At 44.7% G+C, this 16888-nt stretch overlaps 1 pseudogene; it reads left to right on the forward strand.

Moving 5' to 3' along the window:
* The first annotated feature begins 8683 nt into the window (after positions 1–8683).
* LOC146862434 (pumilio homolog 3 pseudogene) lies at positions 8684–9828 on the forward strand (annotated as a pseudogene).
* Positions 9829–16888: the final 7060 nt, after the last annotated feature.

Below are 16888 nucleotides of genomic sequence, written 5' to 3' on the forward strand. Positions count from 1 at the left end.
TTTTTTGCTGACTTGGTTTTTGCTGGCCTTAAGACTCTTTACCACTGCTAACAAGTGCTAAAGTGCTCTCTCCTTAAAACGTGTCAATATTGACATATACCCAATTGTCATATTTAATTTACTTGTAAGACCCTAGTAAGTTGTCACTACCTGTGCATAGGGCCTGTAAATTAAATGCTAATAGTCGGCCTGCAGCACTGATTATTCCACTCACTTAAGTAGCAGTTCAAACATGTTTCAGGCCTGTCATTGCAGCCTTTGTGTGCAGTTTCAAACTGCTATTTAGACCTGGCAAAATAAACTTTTTGCCAGGCCCAAACCTTCTGTTTTGATACATATAAGTCACCCCTAGGGTATGCCATGGACAGCCCAGAGGTTAGAGTACAGTGTCTTTGAAAAAGTCTGACATGTATGTTTAAGTTTTACATGTTCTGGAAGTGAAAAACTCTTACATTCATTATTCACTACTGCAAGGCCTACCACTCCCTTAGGATAGCATTGAAGTTGCCTTATTACATTTTATAAGTGTAATTTCCAAATGGAAATAGGTACCCAGTTCATGCTTGGTGTCTTTGGAAGTGTAATGAAAAATCCTAGCTTATTGTGAAGTTGTTTTTTAAATTTCAATTTTGAAAATGCCTCTTTTAGAAGCTTGGCATTTTCCTGCCTTAGCCATTTGGTGTGTGCAGCTTGTCTCTGGGTCACATGACTGGCTGTGGGTGAAAGTTGGGCTTTGTGTATTCCTCCTAGACAGCCACACACAATAGGGAGCTTAGGTGTGACTGAATGGGCCAATATTGGCAGGATGGGAGGGAACAGCTGGACCCAGCCTCACTTACACTTCAATAGTCTGTGTCCTGTCTCCACACAAAGGCCTGCATATCCCCTATCATTAGTCTTGAACCAGGAAGCCAGTGCACCTGTGCACTTCATAAGCATGACTCCTGAAGCTTCTCCCACTTTAAAGGCACAGCTGGGTATAAATACTGGACCTCAGACATCAACTACTCAGAACACTCCTGAGCCTGTGAATGTTCTGCCAAGAAGAAGGACTGCTGTGCTGCTGAAATGACTCCCACTTCGTTGGACTGCTCCTCTGAAGGATTGCTGCTCTGCTGTGCTGGCCTGCTGCCCTCTTGTCTGAGGGAGAAGGACTGGACCTTCATCTCTTGAACCCAGAACCCAGAGTAACTCCAAGGGCTAGCGTGCTGGCCTCCTGATCTGAAGCCTCAGGGACACAACAGGCTTCCAACAATCTTGCACCTGCACCTAGACTCTGCCATCTGTGAGTTTCTAGCCTGCCTAGTGCTGCTACACCAGTCCTCTTGGAAGTGGAATTAAGGTGCTCTGCCAGCATCTCCTCTACTGTGCGCCGCAAACCCGAGTAGATGCATCGCCTCTGCTGCATGGATTGGACCCGTCACAAAGATCCTGCATCGCCTTCCCTGCCCCTTCGTAACCGCCACTGCGAGTAAATAACCACAATTGGTGCTTTGTGCGTTTTGGCGCTATTGTCTCTAAAATATTCAATATTCTATATCTCTGGCTCTACTGATTGAATTTCTGATGTTTTAGTCTTGTTTTATTTTTTTTAAAGTACTCTAGCTTGCTAACGTGGTGTGGGATCCTTTTTGTATGGCATTTTTCACTTTACGACTTTTGAAGTGTTGCATAAATACTTTACACCCCGCCTCTAAGTTAAGCCCGACTGCACTGTGCTGAGGTACCAGAGGATTGAGCACAGGTTAATTTAGAGTTGGTTTGTAGCTTGTGGTTGCTGCTTTACCAGGGCTCATACCGCTATCATCCAGCAACCTAATTTCTTACAATGCCTTTAAATCTTGTTTTTATCTTGTCACATTTGTTGTCAATGACAGAGGTCAAATGTCAGGTTATGTCTTCTTACAAATTGTTGTTTATTTTATCCTGAAAACTAGTGTTTACTTTATTTTATTTGTGTGCCGTTTTTATATAGCGCAAACAAGGCCTGAAGGTACTGGAGCAATTTACATGAGCAGCAGTTAGTCAATACACAAGGACACATTCATCTTTTTGTAGGCATGGGGAGATTAAGGGCCTGATTATAAGTTTGGTGGTTCTCCTGTAGTTCTGCCACCGCTGTGCTGCCAAGAGGACTGCCATGCCCGTGATGCACCCACCCGCCAGCATGGTAGAGCCTTAACTGCAGACCACCACTGTGAGAGTGCCTGCAGCATGTTCATGCATGGTGTGGACTGCACCATGTTGTGCATGCCAAATCGTGCAGGAATGAGGGTGCAATTCCAGGGGGCGCAACATCTGCCCCCGCATGTGCCCACAGGCCCAGAATCTGCAGGGGGCCCTGCTAGGGCCCCGATACGTGCATCTCTGCCACCCTTTTCATGGCGGGCTCCCCACCATGAAATGGGCGTCTAATATGCTAGTCAGAAAAATGGCCAATCTATCGGCCTGCTCAGGGCAGCCTACAGGAAGCAAGTATGGGAGCACCAAAAGAATCTCAAGGAAGAAACATGGCTCAAAATTTTTACCCTAGTAAAAGACAAAAACCAAGCTCGCCTGTGGAGACACATTAACTGTCGAGAAAATCCAGGGCCCACGAGAGAGAACAGAGTGGTAGAACAGGACTGGCTAAGTCACGTGAACCGGCTATACACAAGAAGCCAAGATAGTGGAATAGTCCCTGCGATAAGTTGTCTAACCCCAGGCTCCGGGGACCAATACGACATAACAATCACAGAAAGCACGTTCTCACCACAATCAAGGAAATGAGGACGGGGACCAAGGACCCAACGGGATCCCGGCCGTCGTATTCAAAACAGCGCATGAATTCTGGCAGACAAAGCTTACCCCTTTGTATAACTTCGCATTCGCAACTGCAATAATACCAGCATCCTGGAGGGTCTCAATTCTTTTCCCCATTCATAAAAAGGGAGACTTGTCCAATCTGGCAAATTATAGGCTCATTGCCCTACTAGACCTAGAAGCAAGGGGCTATGCCCCAGTGGCGGCTAATGACATATGAAAGTGGTAAGGCGTAAAAGCTGGGTTGACTTTTATATAGCGAGCAACGCAAGCAAGTTAACGGACAAATGTGGGGTCCAGGGTGGGTCCTCCTCCTGGGAAAAAATTGGCAAATGGTGCGTTTTAAAGCAAATTAGTTTGTGATAAAGCAAGGCCTATAAAGCAGTGGGAACGTATAGTCTTGAAATATTAAACCAATTAAAAACTGCCCCATATCTTCCTGCATTAATATGTTCAACAGTAACTGTAATGTGCAAATTGTATAGTGTGAAACTTCAGCCCTGCATACAACATCAACTACAGAAAAACATGCTCTAACCAGGCTTCCAGACGCACACACAGCTGCTGGCTGCAATCAGTCAGGTCTTTGAGTGGGATGAAAAAAGTGGTTACTCTATAAAAGGGAACATGTAACATATATTTCTGTGATTCCCAAACTGTGCCACCCTGGTATTTTGGTTTCTCTCTGAGATGTTAGTGCATCCAGATATATAACATAACAACAAACATACACCTAAAATCTGTCAGTATAATTGGCTTTGTCAGGGGTTGTCAAATGGTTAAGATAAATGGCTAACAACAATGATTTGTTATACATATATAACATTGGAAATGTTTCAATTCTGAAATTGTGCGACTTTAAATTAAATAGTATTAAGGCCTACGGAGTTAGTTTTAGCCTTCAGTTATATGCGCTTTGAGTTAGATATGTATGTATGCCATTTTTCTCTACACATGTAGTCCATTTGCCCATCTTTTAACTCTTCCCCGAATGCACTTCCTTGCATCTCCCTTACTACACCACTTCCAAACACACACTGCACTCACTCACATTTAAGCAATTTGTAACTTTTGTTTGCCTTGTAAATATTTTGACATCTATGTATCTCCTTCACACACATTTCCACAGAATTTCAATTGCACCTCGAATACATGACCAATGTTCTGAGTGCTCTGCAGAGAGGCCAACCTACTGACAGGATCTGAATCAAAGCCCCTGGTAAACACCTGGCAAGGTGCATGAAAAATGATAAAATAGCTTACACTCTTGGGGAATGCAAGCTTAGGTAAAACGTGTGAAATGAGAGAGGAATTAAATCGATGACAGGCGGTGCCTTAATGTTTTTAGCATTCACTGTTTGTAAATCAAGCCATGTTTTTGGCATGCACCTTTCTCCCTCGCAGGCCTACACACACTTTGATTTAAAAGAAGCTTTTACCTGCGTGTTACTCGCGCGTCCAAAGCCATCAGCCATGACTGTGACATCCTAAACTCTGCCCGTTTAGTTAACCAGCAGCAAGAAGAACTAAGTGCTGTGAGAATGAGGAATTCCTCTCTGTGACCAGACATATTCCCACAGCTGCAAACATTTTGGTAGTTAGTACTTCAGTTAAGTGCTTCTCACACGCTGACAAAGGAAGTCAACTAAGGCAAACTTGCTACCTAAGCCCGAAAAAGGAAAGGATATATAATAACAAGATGGGCATCTATAATCAATTCCACATATTACTCCTTGGCAGGGAAAAGATGTATATAGCTGAAATAACTAATGCTGCTCGACAGAGACCAACTCTTTGATATGATAACACGATTAAAAAATGAAAAGCAACTCTAAGAAAAGCACGTAAAATGTTTATGAGAAACAAACCTAATGACACAGTAGAAAGTGGGCTGAAAGAGTTGAGGAAAGTGTACCGGAAATCTCTCAGAGTGTCAAAAATCTACTTCTGTGAAGAGCAGTGGCGGCCTTCAGGACACTGCCACCTGTCGTGGGCTGAAGGTAAGGCATTCACACTCGGCGCGCAACGCATACAGGCGCCGCGGCCGCTTAATGAAGAGGCACACACACTTAGATATCTGGTTCCGTCCGGAAGTCCCGAGCGACCCGGCCCCTTTATTTAAGCTCTCTGGCCACACCTGGCCAGAGAGTGATACATAGTGTGTAGGTGCTTCCGGGGCATAGCCCACATTGAGACTTGTAGATATAGACTAGACCGCTACATCCCATCCCAAATCAGTTTTTTAACCAGAAGGACTAAATAACAGTCAACACATAAAATCAGCAAATTTTTGATTAGGTCTGGGATTTGGTCTGAGATTGTATCAATGCTGACGACCACTCTGGTTCCTTTTGGGGCTGACTATTTCTCTGCTGCCAGTCTGGGTTCTGGGGCTGGAATCTGTGGACGGTGCTGATGCTGCAGGACTCTGGGCTAGGTCACCAGCGGAGCTGGGTTCCATTTCTTCACTCGCTGCCTCTCCACTCATTGATTGTCCTGAGTTCTGCGCTTCGACAGCCGCCGCAGGGACCCTCTTGAACCATGAAACTTTTCGGGTTATTATTTCTCCCTTTCGCTCAGCAGTGATAGTTGTTCCTCGGGCCGTCCTCACAGTCCACAGCCTTGGCTCGTAGGGAGTGCGGAATTTCCCTCCGCTCCGGTGGTTCTTTATTAAGACAGTACATCCCAGCGTCAGCACTCGGGCTCGTGCTCTCCCCGGGTGACTGACTGATTGGCATGTAGCCACGGGCATTGCAGGGCTTAAGCCTGCAGTGCCCCTAGCTACCTTAATCTTTTACGCTTTAAACTTCACAGATAGGGGAGGCACTCAGGAGTGCCAGGAGCCCAAAGCCGGGGCTGGGAATTTCATCAGCCCTGGATAATCTCTATGATGATTGGTGCAGGCGCTGTTGTGCACCTGCGCCAGCCATCAGATAGTGCTGCACAAGCTGCCTCAGGCAGGTGTTGGACAGCATTTTGTACCAAGAGTGAATAATACATTATTATTTAATGTTTTTTAATATTTAATTATTATTTAATCTATAGCGTTGCGTGACTCTCTGAGCACTCATGGAACTTCTAGTTTTTTTAAAATGTCAAGTAAGATGCCCATCGCAGTGCACGGTGGAAAGGGGGGTTGGACAAATGGTCTGACGTGGCATTGTACTGCCCCTACCCAAGCTTGCAGCGCCTGCCCCCCCCATTCCTTGCCATCGGTTGTCCTACTCTATGACACTGCTCCCTCATTACATCAGCGTGTGACCATTGTTCTGCTACTGCCCTTCCTGTCTGCCCTAAAAAGTTTGCTTGCTGCCCCCACCTCCTTCCTTGCCGGCGGTGAATGCAACGTTTCTACTCCACCCCCTCCCATTGATTATATTGGAGCTCTCCTGCCCCTCCCTGCTCCTCCGTGGCTGCCAGTGTGGGACCCTCCCCTTGGCTCTGTGTGTCGGAGGCTCCACGTGCTTTCAGGCTGCAGGAGCACCGGGTCCTGGGGGCATGTTCTGAGATTCGTGTAAGGTCCAGGGGTCGGTCACTTGACTCGGAGACATTCAACAGGGGGTGATACCCTGATAACAGCTTTACCCTCCCTCACCTGTGGAGTGACTGCTAACATCGGGACTTCTTTTGGGCTGAAGTGTGCATTCATTAGCGCCCATTTTATATGTTTTTGGCCTGTTGCTATAATTAGACAGCCATGTCGTCCTCCTACCTCTGATCCCAAAGATTGCGCCCCCTTCCTGGATCTGGAGGATCTGCTGAGCATGGAAATAGAAATGGGACTGCTCCTTTCCCAGGTTTCGATGTTCTGCTGAGCATGGAAATAGAAATGGGCCTGCTCCCTTCACAAACTATGGTGGCCATCTTGGGGTGGTCATTCATTTTACCTATACTCACACTCCTGGTCCCTGCTATGTTTGCCCAATATCACATACTGGGTGATGTCGCCTATCTTCAAAATGGCGCCGGTCAGGCGATTTCAAGTCTACGCCCTGTGTGGTCCCCAAAGGTGAGCAGAGGGGCCGGCTGGACATCAGACATTGTTTTCTTCCTCATCTTGTCTTTCTATGTTTATTGAATGCACTAGCAACGGATATGACTGTAATTTAACTGTAATTTATGTAACGCTGTAACACGCCTTAATCCTCATGTAAAGCGCTCTGATACCTTCGGGTCTAGCCTGGACTTCCTTGTCTCCTCGCTGTGTCTTCTACCCCCCCTCTTCCCTCCTTCATTCTTTGCTTGCCTCCCCTATTCCTTTCCTCTCTCCCCTGAATCTCTTTCCCCCTACCTGCTTTGTTTATCCTCGTGCCTATGCTCCGCTCAATCTCCCTCCCCGTCACCCTTTTACATTATCCCCTTACCCTTCTACACGCCTTGATCCAATGGATGTAACTCTTAATTGACGTACCTTCTGTATCAATGTGTAATTTGTAACCTATGTAACCCTACCAGCCCGACTCCCTATTATGGCCCCCTCTAGTATGCCCTTGTCCAAAGCACTCCTACTCCCCTTTTTGGGGATGGATTCAGCATTTTTGCCTTGGAGTCTCAGAGACCATTCTGAGAGAGTCCACAGTGACAAGGGAGTCTCACATAGTGGAGGACTGGGATTGATCCCCTTACCACTGGAAACCGTCTCCTACCCTGCCTGAAGTCGGACAATGTGTTCACGCTGGGTTTTCTATCCCCTCCCCATCCTCCTCGCTCCTTCATTCTTCTAAGTGTGCCCATGACCAAAGCACTCCTCTCCCCTTGTTGGGGAGGGATCCAGCATCTATGCCCTGGAGTCTCAACGACCCCGCTGAGAGAGTCCACCGTGACAGGGGAATCACACAAAATGGAAGACTGGGAATGATCCCTTTACCGCGGGGAGCCGTCTCCCACCCAGCCGGACATCAGCCACAGTTACTTCTTCGTCTCCTCGCTGCATCTCCTACCCCCCCACCTCTTCCCTCCTTCATTCTTTGCTTGCCTCCCCCATTCCTTTCCTCTCTCCCCTGAATCTCTCTCCCACTGCCTGCTTTGTTTTTACTTGTGCCAATTCGCCGCTTAATCTCCCTCCCCATCGCCCTTTTACATTACCCCCTTACCCTCTACACGCCTTGAATCAACGGATGTAACTTGTAATTGACGTACCTTCTGTAACAATGTGTAACTTGTAACCTATGTAAGTTTCCTCATGCAAAGCGCTCTGATACCTACGGGTCTAGCCAGCGCTATATAAAACTCAAGTAAAAATAAGTAAACTAAAAATTATTGTACCACAAAGCAAATTACAATATTCTGCTGGGTTCCAGTTACAATTCAATCGAATTAAGCGGTACATAGCCTTGTGAGGGTACCTCCGCACTTTGCAGAAACAGAGGGAAAACAGTTCGAAACATTGAGGTGTGTTCCAACTTTGGTGCCAATAAATTGTAGAACTGCAATAAACGTAAACAGTAATCCCCCCCCCTTAATCCTGTCCCGTCCTTTGGAGCAGCATGGTTCATAACGTCATGATCACCCTCAATGTAGTGTGCACCATCTGCTAGTGTATCAACACCTCCCGGCCTGAGCTAGTCATATTCATGTTGCTCTGTGCAGTGTTCCCCTCCACAGCTTGCTGGGAGGTCTGATCTTGGTCTCCCTGGAGGTCTATTATCATGGAATTCCACGCCATCTTATCGTCTTCTGCTTTGTTGTCTTTTCTCACAAATTTCATCCTAACTAACTCCGCCTTCACCCACTTCTTCATGTCTCTTAGCCAGTCTGTGTATATCGGTGGTTGGGGTGGCATCCATCGTATAACTAGTGTGAACTTGAACCCTTGTTAGGATTCTAGTATTGTTTGCCCCTGGTTCAGGTTTTCAGGTCTGCCCCTGTTGTTGATAAGTTTATGGTTTATAAGTCGGCCATCAACCCATCCCTGGACAAAGTATTAGAAGCACAGCCTGACAAGAAAGACCTTATCCTAGAGGAAATGAAACAGATTCTTTCACCCATGGCTCAGAAAGAAGCAGTGGTTAAACACTCATTAGTACATAAAGTATTCTTGGATGTCTTTGTACATGCTACACAAAAACTAAGAACCGAAATGATTGAAGCCATCAGAGAAGCTGTGATCTATTTGGCACACACCCATGATGGTGCCAGAGTAGCCATTCTCTGCATTTTGCATGGGACCCCAAAGGACAGAAAAGTTATAATAAAAACCATGAAAACTTACATCAAAAAATTGCTACAGGTGAGTTCTCTCATTTGGTGGTGCAGGCAGCAATCTATTCCATTGATGATACCAAGCTTGTGAAGCAGTTGGTCATATCCGAGATGATTGGTTCCCTGCCCAATATCATTAACAACAAATATGGCAAGAAAGCTTTGTTGTATTTGCTGAGCCCTAGAAATAATGCACATTTCCTCCCAGAATTTCTGCAGCAGGGCGATAGGAACACGCACAGTAAGAAAGACCCTGTGGTCCGCCGTTGTGAACTTCTAGAAGCTTTGTCCCCGCCTCTCTTGAAATAACTGGAGGACCAGTCAAGAGAGCTTGTTATGGACAAAGCATCCTGTGTTCTTGTTCCCAGTATAATAGAGTCTGCTCTTGGAGACACCCAGCCTGCCATGGATGCCATTGCCACCACAGCAGCAGAATAATTTGTTGCAGGTGGAATCGATGGAGAGCTTCATCTCACAGAGCACCCAGCAGGTCACCTTGTTCTAAAGTGGTTAATTGAAGAAGATCAAAAGCTGAAAGAAGCCGGAAGAGAAGGCAACTTTTCACGAACGCTAGTGGACCACGTCGGCACTGAGAATTTAGAGTTGTGGGCTGAAACGAATCGTGGTGCCCATGTCCTAAGTTGCCTTCTTCAGAGCTCAAATGGTGAGGTAGTAAAAGAGGTCAAAGATGGATTAAGCACTCTGATTCCAAAATTGAAAGATAAGAAAAACATTAAAGGAATGGATGCTTTGCTTGAAAAATTGTGTTCTCCATATCTGTCAGCGAAAAAACAAGTTGGCCAACATGAAAAAAACCCATCTTAGAATTGGATAAATGACCTCATAAAAAACACTCTCACAGGCAGCTTGGGGATCTTCAAATAACAACAGCCCCAGCATACAACTTGGCATGTGGTTATCCAAAATGACCAATTCAGCAGTCCACCTATGGCACCTTAAATAAAAGGCGCCACAGTTATCCATCTACTAAAGCACCTCAGCAGCTGTTTACAAAGCCCTATAGTAGAACATATGCTGACAGTTTTAAGAGCAAAATTTATTCCATCCATTAATTATGGCCACATGGCCTTTCCAGGAGCCCTGAATAACTTTCTAATTAACTGTCAAGGCCCAGATAATACTCACTGGCTCTTTGTACTCTCACAGGAGCAGAATGTTGAATTTTCCAAATTCCCCCCACGGACCTCCACCCGAGTTCTCTGATAACAAGTCCTCGTGTGAACCCCACTGGGGGATTGGGAAAGGGGACAAAGAAGAGACTGCTTAGCTTCTCACATCTTCTCTGCTCCTACTCGCTACACCATCTGTCTCATCTTTGGTGTTAGAGTTTTTAATGGCGCTGTAATTAGAATAACACAACAGTTATCAACTTCTGACTATCGCTTCTCTCCTTTGCAATTCTCTTTGAAATTAACCCTCCAATCTCTTACCCTGTGGAGCTAAGAGCTGTGCCTCTCTTCTATAACATTTCTGTTGTATTATAATTGTTTAGGAATATGTACAGTTATATTATAGAAAGACAATTCTGTTTATCACTGTCTAATGACATTTTACACCTTCTTATAATTTTAGTCTACTTGCTGTTCTACTGTGGAAGAACTCCTCCCAAAGTCCGAAGAACTTGAGACCTACTGGTAAGTTGATTTTGGTAGGTATTTGACTTCTCTCTTGTACTATTGCTCTTCTTTTGAAATAACTAACTGGCTACACGACGAACACGAAACTAAATCTAACCTACTCTAAAGCTGAAACTAAGACTCGAATTCCCTACTCTGACTTTCTGACTAACTATGAATTATGCCTGTTCTCTCCGTGAATTCCGTTGGTGATGTGCGCGGCTTAGAACTCCGTCAACATACTTTACAGCTAAATCTGCTCTTGCGCCAGTCCTCGCACAGGCACCCACCCGCGGAAAACTGGACTAGCAACTGCTGCTGCCTTGAACGAGCATCCGGAGCGCGGTTGTGGATTTTTGCAGTGGGCGCTCATTGACCTAAGCGGAGCGTGTCCCAACCTCTGTCCTCCCAGTCCACTTTCGTAGATAACTGCCGCACATTGAGCTAGTGGTTTCTTGGCATTTCTAGCCCTGACAGTACCCCCCTCCAAGGCTAAGCCTCCCGGCTTAGGCTTGTGTGGATGCTGAAGATGAAAGGCCTTTATCAATCTTGGGGCATGTATATTTAACTGCTCCTCCCAGGATCTTTCTTCAGGTCCATAGCCTTTCCAATCAATTAGATAGTGTAATTTTCCTCGAACTATTTTGGAGTCTAAGATTCTTTTAACCTCATATTCTTCTCTCCCTTCGATTAACAGAGGTTTAGGGGGTTTTGATTCTTTGAAATAAGGGGACACCTTCTTCAACAGAGATACATGAAAGACTGGATGGATTTTGATCTGCGAAGGGAGTTTGAACTTGTAAGTCACTAGGTTGATTTTCTGCTCTGCTGGGTAAGGGCTGACAAAACATGGCTGAAACTTTCGGTTTCCTCTAAGCCTCTGATTCTTTGTGCTTAGCCACACCTTATCTCCTACTAACAATTCTAACCCAGGTCTTCTCCTTCTATTTGCGCTCACCCTATAGCGCTCCTTAGCAAGATGCAAATTTCTAGCGGATGACTCATGCACCTTAATTAGGTTTTGAACAACATCTTGGGCTGTTGGTATGGTACAGTCACTTCTTGCAAGGCTACAGATGAATTGGAATGTCTCCCATAATTTAGGTAGAAAGGGGAAAATCCTGTGGAAGCATTCTTAGCATTGTTATGTGCAAATTCTGCAGACCAGAGGATATCGGGCCAATCACTTTCCTGATCTAACAGACATAACCGTAAGTATTTTTCTAACTCCTGATTGGTTCTCTCTGACTGACCATCACTTTGTTGGTGGAAACTTGTGGAGTACCTAGTTTCTATACCCAGTCCCTTAGTAAAGGCCTTCCATTAGAGAGATAGGAATTGAGAATCTCGATCTATAATCAAAACCTTTGGGATTCCATGAATCTTAATCAGATGATGACTAATCTGAGTGGTTAACTGTTTAGCACTTGGGTTCCCTTTTAAGGCTACAAAATGGGCCATCTTGGTAAAGGCGTCTACCATTACTAAGATTGAGCTATAACCTTGACTAGAGGGCAATTCTACAATTAAAATTATGGTTACTGTGTGCTTTGGATGAGGACGTGTTGGCAAGGTTTGCAATAACCCTTGTGGGGCTTGTCGATCTGAATTTCCTTGTGCAGCTTTAACCAAATTTGGCCACCAAAACTGTCTTTTTACTAATTCTTCTGTTCAATGAATTCCTTGATGACCCGCAAGGTGACTATCATGATTGTCAAACAATGCCTGCTGCTGGAGTTTTTTGGTGGGCAAATATAAGCTGTTTGCATGATAGGGCAGAATTTTACGAACTTCGCTTCTCCTGCCCAAACTTCCATTTCTTCTTGCGTCATAGCTTTTCTGATCTTCTCTTCAATTGACTCTTTAGTGATTGCCCCAATTATCTTGTTTTCTGGAATTATTCTTTGATCGTCCATCAATGCTCTCTTTCCATCGGTGTCTATCCCGGACAAAGCATCCGCTTTTCCATTATTTTTGCCTGGTCAATAGGTGATGTCAAAGTCATAATCAGAGAAGTACAAGGACGAGCGGAGTTGCCGAGGAGTTAGCGTTCGAGCAGATTGCAGAAATTGTAAATTCCGGTGAGCGTTAAATACTGTTACGACGTGCTTGGCGCCTAAAAGGTATAAGCGCCACTCCTGAAAAGAATCCTTGATTGCGAGTAACTCTTTCTCTGTAATCGTATAATTTATTTCTGCTGGAAGTAATTTTCTTGAACGATATGCAATTGGATGCAGCTGTCCTGTGTCTTTATGTCGCTGGGACATCCTCCTATGGCTTGCCCTGAAGCATCGGTTTCCACAGAAAAAGGTTGACTTGGATCTGCATGGAGCAGAACGGGAGGGGTAGTAAAGCTTTTCTTCAGAGACTGAAAGGCTTCTTCTGCATCTGCATTCCACTTGAACGGTGTTCCTTTATTCAGCAATCTAGTAATGGGTATTACCTTCTGAGAAAAATCTTTTATGAATCGCCGGTAGAAGTTGGCAAAGCCAATGAAACTTTGAATCTCCTTCACTGTAGTTGGCGAAGTCCAATTGAGTACTGCTTCAATCTTTTTGGATCCATCGTTAAACCTTCAGGTACTATGATAAATCCCAAAAAATCCACTGGCGTAACCCCAAAGGCACATTTCTCCAATTTGGCGTACAAACTGTTTTCTCTCAATCGCTGTAAAATTTGTTTCGCTTGCTGCTGATGTTCCTCTTCCGAAGATGAATAGATCAAGATATCGTCAATGTAGATGAATGCACATTGATTGATAACTTCTTTTAAAATGTCGTTGATAAAATATTGGAAGGTGGCTTAGGCATTTCAAAACCCATATGGCATTACGTGATATTCATATAATCCATATTTAGTTTGAACCGGCGTCTTCCACTCGTCTCCTTCGTGCACTCTGACCAGATAATAAGCACCTCGCACGTCTAATTTTGTGAAAATGTTAGCCCCCTTCAATTGATCCAATAAGACCGAAATCAATGGTAAGGGGTATCTATTCATAATTGTGATCCTATTTAAGGCTCGATAGTCAATGCAAGGCCTCAACTGCCCATCCTTCTTGGGTATAAAAATAAGTGGCGAGGAGACTGGAGACTGAGATGGTCGTATGAAACCATTTTCCAGAAATTGGTGCAAATAATCCTTAAGATACTGATTCTCCACTTCTGTGAGTGCATAGATTCTGATACAAGGTAGGTTTGCTCGAGGTTCTAAATCAAGCTTACAGTCATAAGACCGATGTGGAGAGAACTTCTTGGCTTCTGTTTCATTAAATACATCAGCGACTTCTCGATATTCTTCTGGGCGTTCCATGGTTTGGACTACACACACCATCATTTAATTCTTGCATGAGAGTGCGGCTGGATTCTCTTTCTTATCCTCTTTCTTCTTGTGATAACAATACTCAGTGCAATGTTCTGAGTCTAAAACCACTGTTCTCTCACTCCAGTTTATTGTTGGGTTATGCTCTGTTAACCATGACAGTCCCAAAATTAGTTGGAACTTGGAGGCGTCAATCAGATTAATTTGCATCTCTTCACAATGACCCTCTGTGGTTATTAATTCAACTGGTTCCGTATGGCTGACAATAGGTCCTGATGACAAATTCGTCCCATCCCCGCCTCTGACTGCTTCACTCTTGGCCTTTTGTATCGCTTCTAGTCCTACACTGGAAGCAAATTTGAGGTCGCAGAAATTTCCAGTTGCCCCTAAATCCAGCATTGCTGTTATTCCTTGTAGCATCTTGTCTCTGAATTTCATGGTCATGGTTAGAATCAAGTGAGGGGCCGAAGATTGCAAGGTATTCGCAACTTGATGCTCTTTGGGAGTTGTCTCCAATTTCGCATCCACCTGCCCAACTCCTCCTGCAGGCGATGCTACTAGTTTTCTTTCTTGTAAATCTTGGGCTTTTTGGGACAATCTTTTACGAAATGCTCACTGGTACCACAGTAAAGGCAAAGATTGTTTTGCCTTCTTTTCTCTTTCTCCTCCTTGGAAAGAGGGCCTCTGATAGTTCAAATTTGTATTGTTTTGACTCCTGGCTCCTTCTCAGACATCTTCATGAAGTCTGTTCTTCCACAATCAAATCTGGGGATTCTCTGGCGAAATTCTCTTCTTTTCTCGCCTTTTCTTTCATATTGGCGATAATCTATTTCCAAAACCAAATCGATCAAAGCTGACACCTCTGTAGGGCGATTGGGTATCTGTGCTAATGTGCACTTCAGTTCATCCTTCAAGCCTCTATAAAAATACAGCTGCTCACTTGCATTCGGGCCATTTTGTCTCTACCACCAATTTATTAAATTTGGCTAAATATGTCAGTAACTCACAATTTCCCTGTCTCAATTCTAGCAACTCGTTGTCTGTTGCTTGTGCTACCTTTCTTCGATCAAAAATTTGCAGAAAATCTTTTATGAACTCTGAAAGTCATACAGTATTGGATCATCTTGAGTGACCAACGACATGGACCATGACGCCGCATCACCACTAAGATATGAGAGGATGAACACAATTCAGAATGTGCATCAGGAAAGACGGTTGGACGGCACATGAAATATAAAGAACAATGCGTGAGAAATACCTGTGCCTTTTTTGGATCCCCACTAAAGTGTTCTGGTGGAGCTAGGGGAATTATTGGAGCTAAGGAATGTACCACTTGTGTGGTACTTCCAGGATTCAAAACTGCCCCTGTACCTGACGCAGCTGCACCAGAAGGAGGTGGATGAAATTTAACTCCTGAACTCTCACTTCTCAATTTGACCGCCAACTCTAAGGTTTCTTTTCTACTGGCTTCCATCTCTGACTTCAGAGCCTTATTTTCCTCCCTGACAGCCATCAACTCCTGCTGAATGACTTCTAAAATTTAGCCCAGACTTTTCAAATCATAGCCTTTGGACATTCTGCTCAGGTGAGATCACAACGTGGGCACTTCACTCTGTGAAGGCCCAGATAATACTCACTGGCTCTTTGTACTCTCACGGGAGCAGAATGTTGAATTTTCCAAATTCCCCCCACGGACCTCCACCCCAGTTCTCTGATAACAAGTCCTCGTGTGAACCCCACTGGGGGAAAGGGGAAGGGGACAAAGAAGAGACTGCTTAGCTTCTGACGTCTTCCCTGCTCCTACTCGCTACACGATCTGTCTCCTCTTCAGTGTTAGTGTTTTTAATGGAGCTGTAATTAGAATAACACAATAGTTATTAACTTCTGACTATCGCTTCTCTCCTTTGCAATTCTCTTTGGAATTAACCCTCCAATCTCTTACCCTGTGGAGCTAATAGCTGTGCCTGTCTTCTGTAACTTTCCTGTTGTATTATAATTGTTTAGGAAAATGTACAGTTATATTATAGAATGACACTTATGTTTATCACTGTCTAATGACATTTTACACCTTCTTATATTTTTAGTCTACTTGCGGTTCTGCTGTGGAAGAACTCCTCCTGAAGTCCGAAGAACTTGAGTCCTACTGGTAAGTTGATTTTGGTAGGTATTTGACTTCTCTCTTTACCTTGTACTATTGCTCTCCTTTTGAAATAACTAACTGGATACTTGACGAACAGGAACCGAAATCTAACCTATTCTAAAGCTGAAACTAAGACTCAAATTCCCTACTCTCACTTTCTGACTAACTACGAATTATGCCTGTTCTCTCCGTGAATTCCGTTAGTGAAGTGAACAACTTAGAACGCTGTCAAGCACTTCACAGCTGAATCTGCTCTCGCGCCGGTCCTTGTGCCAGCACCCGCCCGAGGAAACCTAGACTGGCTACTGCTGCTGCCTTGAACGAGCGTCCGGAGCGCGGTTGCAGACTTTTGCTTTGGGAGCTCGTTGACCTAAGTGGAGCTCGTCCCAACCTGTGTCCACCCAGTCCACATTGAGCTAGTGGTTTCTTGGCATTTCTAGACCTGATACAAACTCACAGATCAAGGCCTACAAGACCACTCTATATGCTCCCCGGCAAGCCGTACGATCTCGATTGCGGCTGGAACTGGGCATTTGGAGTCTAGACTTCACAGGACAGGGGGACCTATTAAAGTACTACCTTAGAGTCCTGCGGGCCCCCAAGTCCTCACTCACACACTACCTGAGGGCAGTTTTTGAAGAAGTGTGATCTCCGTGGCAATTTCAGCTGGCAAAGGTAATAAACACCCCGGAAAACACGCCTGAAAGCCTGCATATGCCAGACATCCCACTATCAGTATGGAAAAATGTAATGAACAAGCAAACACTTCTAACTTCATTTGAACAAG

Source organism: Triturus cristatus, chromosome 2_2 (assembly GCF_964204655.1).
Source record: "Triturus cristatus chromosome 2_2, aTriCri1.1, whole genome shotgun sequence".
NCBI lineage: Eukaryota > Metazoa > Chordata > Amphibia > Caudata > Salamandridae > Triturus > Triturus cristatus.